This window comes from Anarhichas minor, unplaced genomic scaffold (genome assembly GCF_050575085.1).
Source record: "Anarhichas minor isolate MPS153535 unplaced genomic scaffold, ASM5057508v1 ptg000062l, whole genome shotgun sequence".
NCBI classification, from domain to species: domain Eukaryota; kingdom Metazoa; phylum Chordata; class Actinopteri; order Perciformes; family Anarhichadidae; genus Anarhichas; species Anarhichas minor.
This window is the reverse complement of record NW_027466508.1, coordinates 2,947,946-2,956,433: the sequence shown is the minus strand read 5'-3', so window position 1 is coordinate 2,956,433 and position 8,488 is coordinate 2,947,946. Positions and strand designations below refer to the sequence as shown.

At 39.1% G+C, this 8,488-nt stretch overlaps 2 pseudogenes; both read left to right on the top strand.

Annotated features, from left to right (window-relative positions):
* Positions 1–2,741: 2,741 nt before the first annotated feature.
* LOC142933774 (UDP-glucuronosyltransferase 2A2 pseudogene) lies at positions 2,742–4,786 on the top strand (annotated as a pseudogene).
* A 961-nt stretch (positions 4,787–5,747) lies between these two features.
* LOC142933773 (UDP-glucuronosyltransferase 2A1 pseudogene) lies at positions 5,748–7,337 on the top strand (annotated as a pseudogene).
* The last annotated feature ends 1,151 nt before the right edge of the window (positions 7,338–8,488 follow it).

Here is an 8,488-nt window from a genome sequence, read left to right as displayed (position 1 = left end):
TTGGTGTTGTAACCTTTTTCATAATGAACACTACAAGTAAAATACTAGGAAATAATATAAATCAAGTTTTATTTGATTAGTCGCAGTGGGGATATTTCTGTATTTTACCTTTTGTTCAAGGGCAATGGTTGAAGTGTTCCTATGTCTTTAGGGATTATGAGATAGCAGGGGCTGGTAGGAACAAAGAAAAACAAAAGTTGGAGTTAAAGCCACTTTATCTAAGTTGTCCTAGCTTACTGTTGCTAAATGCAGCTCTATGAAAAACAAGTCACTGAGTAGATTTTACAGGCTCTGATTCATCCTGGAGAAGCTAAACTGTGTTTTCTGACTCGTTCATTATTTCATTTTTGCTCTGTCATGAGCCAGTTTGAGTTTCACACCTCCAGCCACCAGGTGGTGCATCTTTTTTTGTTGTTGACACAACCGATGTAGGTGTAAGGAGGTCATTGCATTCAGCTTCAGGTGTTGCTGCTTTGTGTTGTGTGACAAGTATTCTGTTTTTTAACATGCTCCTGCCATTTTGTGGTTTGTAGTATTGGTGGAACATCTGACAGGGGAAGCATTTGAGAATACTGGATCAACGAATGGCGAAGCTGTAAAGAACCATACAATAAATCTATTTGTTTCTCTGCAAAGTCTCACAGCAGCAGCCTTTCAGTGGCTTTCTAAGGGTAGATAATAGGTGCACTCTGTTATACAGGTTTTTCATGATAGTATGTTTGACTTCCTACAATAAACATGTTTACCAAGAGGTGGAGTCTCAACCTTAAGTGTGTGCACAGGTCTGTGCGGGCATCATGATTATAGGCGTAATCAGTGCCTGCTTCTTTTTACCGGTCCAAAGCTCAAGATAAGGTAATCTTAGATCAAAGTGTACACTTTGTCAGTGTTTTGACCTTAGACTTAAGATTCAGCTGACTGAGTTATATTAATCTGTGTTAGTTTTACAGCTTGTTAATGTTGTCTTGTAGTTTCAGATTATTTCACTTCTATAATAATGTCTAATGTCAGTATCACCATGTTAAGGAAACGTTTACTATAGATTATTTTGGAGTTTTGCCTCATTACACTAAGAGTCTGAATGTCTCTTAAAGAGACAATAATTCAATGTTATTTGGTTCAGCAGAACTGTCGTCAGGGGCGAGACAAACCATGTAAAATAGGAAGTGGTTTATCAGTCTCACGGGTTTGTATACGGCCCTTCATAGTCCTCCCTCAACACAGTATAAAGCAGAAGTTTAGCAAAGCCAAGAAGGTTTTGATGTATGTTTAGCATTTATAGATTTGTTTCCTGCTTCGTGCCATAAGATTTGTATATATTTTCTTATATGGAGTATAACTGCTATATTGAAAATGTCAAATATCTAAGGTCTGATAGCTTATGAAAAGATAAAGTTCATCGTTTTCAAAATCGGGTCCATGCATTTTTATGTGCATCAGAAAATGTATGTAAGAAATGTGTTATACTTTTCTGTGCAACTGCTGAGGGAGTTTGATATACTACATATATAATGCATGTTGTATCATGTATCATACATTGAACTACTGGCATTCAACAACACTACCAAGTGAGGGGTCTTGTTTTTTGCACAAATGTCACACTTTATGTGTCATAGAAAATGTTGTTAAACTGCTCAGTTAGTGTATCATCCAAGAGGTTAAGCAGTATGTTAGAATTATGCATATTCTTGTCCTGCTGTTGGTTAGTTTTTAGTTTGTTTCTGTTTTTATAACCAAATGACAGTTATTTTAGATTCTATGGATTCAGTCGTAGAGGTGAAATGCTGCCCCTATTTGTTTGGAGCATGTGGCAAGATCTTACAAGTTGCATCTTTTAAGGGATTCAAATCTTGCAGCAAAAAAAACTTGTTTTTTAAGACATCACCAGTTCTAACACACAAGGCCACTGCATTTTAAAAGAATAAGGTGCCATGACTGTCTGAAAGGTAAAAATATGAAGTAATCTAGACCACATGCATATAGAGTAACACTTTCCTGCAACACTGCAGTACTGGCTTATTGCACCATGATGACTAAGCTTAAGGGACAAGAATCTTTTGCAACTGTTGTGTGGGTGGGACAAAACAAAGCAGGAAGTGTTTTATAGCGACACTAATGCGACTTAAAGTTCCTCACTGCTCTGCTTTGTTTTGTTTGGGTCTTAACCGGTGAGAGACATTGTTTACAAGAGTGCTGGTAAAGTTTTCTCTGTAATCTTGACATTTAAAGATTTTGGTTCATGAGAAAATAGTTAGTGATCTTTGTCGAGAGTGTGTTAACCAGCATTTCAGTACTGAGAGGAAAACATTTGTTTCTAGCTTTTGCAGCTAATGTTATTGAATCAAGTCAATTGTTAGACATTTGATCAATGGGTGCATGGGATTTGTTACACAGGGATTATGTGTTTGCTGGATGGAAACTCTCGTAATATTTCTGCAGAATGTACAGTTCCAGTTGTAAAAAGACTTCTGCTCAGGGAGATTGGGGTTCAACACAAAATACATGCGGGGCACTTGGCACCAAACAGCACCCTAATTGCTACATCCACGTGAGGGCTGTCACAAATAGAAGCATCCACTCAAATAGAGAGACAATTGAAAGGAACGTCACTGTAGATCTTTTGTGGACATTCTCATGCATCATACGCCTTTGTGCACACATTTCCTGGAATACTAAAGTAGCAGCTTTTACTTTTTTCCTGTTCTTGTATTTCAGACAGCACAGTTTGAGACGATTTCAAGATGTTTTTGTATTTGGCTTCCGTCATCTCTCTTTTGGCTGGCATCATTCCAGCTGCCCACGGTGGGAAGGTTCTGGTATTTCCACATGACGGCAGCCACTGGGTGAACATGAGGGTACTTGTTGAGGAGCTGCATTCAAGGGGCCACACTGTGACTGTCATTCGACCTGCAGACAGCTGGTACATCAGTGAAACATCTCCACATTACAACTCTGTCACAGTGGATATTGCCGGCGGTGCAAATGAGGACTTTTTTCGTTTCTTTGTCTCTGAAGTTATTAAGATTAAACGAAGCAAGGCATCAGCGTGGGCCCGTTTTGCTTTAGACATGGAGTTAAAGGACAAGTTCTTTGAATTACACAAGAAAATCTGTGAAGTGGTTACGTACATATTTGAAAATAAAGAGTTGATGAAGTCCTTTCAAGATACCAAGTATGATGCGGTTTTGACGGATCCCGCTAACGGAGGAGGAGTAATGCTGGCTCACTATCTCGGACTGCCATTAATGTTTAATGCTCGATGGACTGTTCATGGTGAAGCCCATTTTGCTATTGCACCCTCTCCCCTTTCCTACGTCCCACTTCCACCTTCAGAATTAACAGATCAAATGACTTTCTTTCAGAGGGTGAAAAACGTTGTTTTTTACACCATGAGGATGCATCTGTACAAGCAGATAGTTAGCCCACATTATTCTGCATTGTCCAGGCGCTACATTGGTCCAGATGTAGACTACTTCTCCCTGTTTCAAGCAGCAGACCTGTGGCTCATGAGAGTGGACTTTGTGTTTGAGTTCCCTCGTCCCACCATGCCTAATGTTGTCTATATGGGAGGGTTCCAGTGTAAACCTGCAAAACCACTTCCCGAACACTTGGAGGAGTTTGTGCAGAGCTCTGGAGAGCACGGAGTCATCATCATGTCTCTAGGAACTTTGATTGGAGAGCTTCCCCATGACCTAGCTGATGAGATTGCTGCAGCTTTTGCTAAATTACCCCAGAAAGTCATCTGGAGATATAAAGGTGACAGACCAGCTACTCTGGGCAACAACACTTTACTAGTAGACTGGATGCCACAGAATGACCTCCTGGGACATAGAAATATGAAACTGTTTGTAAGTCATGGAGGAACAAATGGAATATATGAGGCCATATATCATGGAGTGCCAATTGTAGGAATTCCCATTGTGTTCGATCAAGCCGACAACCTCTCCAGAATGAGAGCAAAGGGAGTTGCAGTGGTTATGGATGTTTCTGAATTGGACAGGAAAACATTTCGGAATGCCGTACAGGAAGTCCTGATTGAGCCCTCCTACAAGATGAACATGCAGAAGCTCTCCAGGCTGCACAAAGATCAGCCAATGAAGCCGCTGGATACCGCTCTCTTCTGGATGGAGTTTGTCATGAGACACAAAGGTGCAGCTCACCTGAGAACAGAGTCCTACAGAATGCCCTGGTACTCCTACCACTCTGTTGATGTGATGCTGTTTTTACTAACAGTTGCACTATTTGTTTTGTTATTTGTTGCTGGGTTAGTATGGTCATGCTTTAGATTGTGTTGTAAAAGAAAAGTAAAATCTGACTAAACCGGAAAAAAGGAATGATCATTTTCACATTAGTTCATATTTTGCTATGTGACAGCTAATACAGCTGTGATCAGTTGAATATTGAAAGGAATAGATGTTTTCCCTGAAATGTTACTCAATGTTTCGAGAAGAAATGTGTACAGTAAAGAAATTAAATGTCATAACCAGTTTGACAGGCAACTTGCAAGAGCAAAGTCTGTGTGATTACAAGTCATTTTTGTTGATATGTAAGCAACTGTGTACACATTTACTTGTGTTTCTAACAAAGTGAAAGTCTGAGAACCCACAGCAAATGCAAACTACCATTGACGAGTACAGTAGCTGGATGGCATGAACCAAGTTACAAATTCCAACTCTTCTATACTCTGTTTTACTGTGTACTACATTATGCTAAAATCACATTGTTAAAGGATTTCTGAAAATAGCAGTTCCCATTGTTAATAAAACAAGCTGACTGTAAAACTGGACTAGTTAAATGCACTTTTATTTCTTATTTTTTTTCCTGAACCAGCTTAGGTTTGCCCCAAAGAATGGCAAACCTCTAGGTTTGATGAATAGGTGTGTTTAAAAATAATTAGGATTTGTCAATACCTTTCCCAGCCAGCAGGTGATGGTGTTTAGCCATTTACAGTATTTCCCTATCCTGTTAAAGTAAAATACAAGCTACTTTAAAATATGACATTTTTCAGAAGTCAAAAGAACACACACCAGTGCATTGTAGGCCACATAGCAAAACTAGCTGGTCACATCATCACATCATGTTGCTTTAGATTTTTATAGGGGCCTGAGTTATGGAATTGCAACAAAACAATTTATATTGACATGTTATCACAATCGAAACCTTTTACATGACTAAACAGTTGACACACAGGAACATAATCCGGCTTTATTCAAAGTTATTTACTTTTCAATCATTTGTCTTGTTACTACTCATTGCTTAAGAGTTGAACACCTTGGACAGCTTTCCCTCCCCTTTGCACTTTCTTATCACCTGTGCGTTTATTAAGAACATAACACTGCTGTGTACCAAAGTCCTGCTCAGGTTGGAGCCAGAAAGCACTAGCCAGTGTTCTGCTCTCTTGTAAAGGAGAATATTGAACAAAACACATTGGATGCCAATAAGGTAATCTTTTTTTAATATTTTGCCAATATGACTGATAGCTATCTAAAATACTGTGTTTTTCCAAAAGTTAATTTTTAACTGGCATGCAACAGTTCAGTTTTCCGTGATGAAACTAAATGCAACAGGCTACTCATACTCCAAAAAAATGCTTTCAATTATACACTTTTTAAAGATTAATTATTGTCATTGACACTGAAGTAAACCTTATTCAGTATAATTCATTGATTGTAGTGGTTTGATAAAAATATAAAAAAATATGCATTTGCTAAGAAGCAATATGTTTCCTTCCCAACTTTAGCAAAAAAATGCATCCTTCCTGGGTCTGGATCGCTCTCTGCTTGCTCTGTCCGCCTGTGATTTACGGTGGGAAGGTTCTTGTTTTTCCACTGGACGGAAGCCACTGGGTGAACATGAAAGTCATCATTGAGGAACTACATTCAAGGGGCCATCAGGTTTCTGTTGTGCGATCGACAGACAGTTGGTACATCAAGGAAACCTCGCCATTCTATACTTCAATCACGCTCGATACGGAATCTGGATTTGATGAAGACTTTATAAGTACTTTTGTGACCCAGTTGCTGGAAATCCAGAGGGAAGGGAAGTCTGTCTGGACACGTTTTAAACTGGAAATGGAACAAGCACAACAGACCTCTCAGCTGCATGAGAAAACATGCAAAATGCTTGAGCTGCTTTTTGAAAACAAAGAACTTATACGGTCGCTACGGGATGCCAATTATGACCTCGTCCTTACAGACCCTGCTATACCAGGGGGTGTTATACTTGCCCACTACCTCAGGTTGCCTCTTGTTTTCAATGTCAGATGGACTAGTCAAGGTGAAGGCCATTTTTCAATTGCGCCTTCTCCTCTGTCTTATGTTCCAATGACAGGGACCGAGCTTTCAGATAAAATGAGCTTTTTTGAGAGAGTTCTTAATGTTATCATTTTTGGCTTCACAGAATACCAAATTGCACATTATGTTTTACCAAATTATGTCAGCTTAATTGATAAATACATAGGTCCAGATAGAGACTTCATATCCCTGTTTCAAGCAGCAGACCTGTGGCTCATGAGAGTGGACTTTGTGTTTGAGTTCCCTCGTCCCACCATGCCTAATGTTATCTATATGGGAGGGTTCCAGTGTAAACCTGCAAAACCTCTTCCCGAACACTTGGAGGAGTTTGTGCAGAGTTCTGGAGAGCACGGAGTCATCATCATGTCTCTGGGGACTTTGATTGGAGAGCTTCCCCATGACCTAGCTGATGAGATCGCTGCAGCTTTTGCTAAATTACCCCAGAAAGTCATCTGGAGATATAAAGGTGACAGACCAGCCAATCTGGGCAACAACACTTTGATAGTAGATTGGATGCCACAGAATGACCTTTTAGGACATCCCAAGATAAAACTATTCGTGGCTCATGGAGGAACAAATGGTGTTCAAGAGGCGATCTACCACGGTGTTCCTATCGTAGGGCTTCCATTGATTTTTGATCAGCGTGATAATCTGTTCAGAATTGAAGTAAGAGGAGCAGGGAAGATAATTGATATTTTTAGTATGAATGAGGACATCTTTTTTCAGGGTATTCAGGAAGTCCTGAACGAGCCCTCCTACAGGATGAACATGCAGAGGCTCTCCGGGCTGCACAGAGATCAGCCAATGAAGCCGCTGGATACCGCTCTCTTCTGGATAGAGTTTGTCATGAGACACAAAGGTGCAGCTCACCTGAGAACAGAGTCCTACAGAATGCCCTGGTACTCCTACCACTCTGTTGATGTGATCCTCTTCTTAAGTGGAGCTGTGCTGATAATTCTAGGCACCTTTGCTGCACTGATAAGGTGTTTATGCTCCATGTGTCTGAGAAGAACAAGTAAATGTGATTTTAAAAAAATTAAGTAGCGATCACAATGAAATATGATTTCAACATGTAAACATGAAAATGTTGGAGAAATTATTTGTACTGTGATTAAATAGGAATAAAGGAAAAAAAAACATTGATAGTTAGTTGAAAAAACTAGTAAAGATTCTAGTAAAAAAGACAAGCCTAAATTATTCAGTGCTTTATAATGCTTTATTTAATCAAAACAAAGAAGAACATAGATATTTAAGGCTGATTATATTTGATTTCACGATATTCTTACACTATTGTTATTTCACAAACCCTGATAAACAAACATGTCGTCAAAATGTGCTGCAACATTGCTGCCTTAGAGGGAAGAAATGAAAAGCATTTTCAAAATATGTGGGTAGTGCTCATGAGTTTATCCTCTTTAATTAGCACACAGTGGAAATAACCTTTGCATGTTTTGCTCCACTGATTTCCAAGATGTTACAAATTCACTCTGACACTGGATTGCCAAGTGTGGATTTAAACATCCAATTTCACACACAAAGATTAGAGTGACATACCAGGGCTAAACTGGGCCTTTAAATGCTTAAATCCTTTCTTTACATAAGCCATAATGTGTTTTTTTACCTGTAGGATTTTGTAATATGGTACAATATTTTGGGACAACACATACATTTATCTTAATGGAGAGCCTCTTTCATTTTAATCATTTCATTCTAGAAGTCAATATATTGAGGTAATGACTCCTAAAATGGCTTTTTCCACATGAATGTAACCGTTTTAAGAATAAAAATGTTCTAAAGTATTTCTGAGTTCTTCTCTTGCATCTTTGACTGTCCCCTCATGGGGGAAGGGTGAACAGGCAACTTCATTAATAGACATTAAAGATGCTGATCGTAACTGAACCAGTATGAGGTGTAATATAAAATATTAAATCTTAGCTCATGATATACTTTCAGTATGTGACAAATGCAGCCATCTTTGCCTTGGCGTAATAAAGGAACAACTGGCCGAGGTCTGGTTTTAAAAACGCTCTTCATGCTGAGGGTGAGTTATTTGTCAAACAATGGTTGTGTGTTATCTGTGATGAATACTTTGGACCTGGAGGCTTGTAAAATAGTATCTGTGGCTCTGGAGAGTTGCCTAAGTGTGTAAATCTCTCTGGTCCATTGCCCCTAAAGCTGTCCCTTAATTCTTGAAT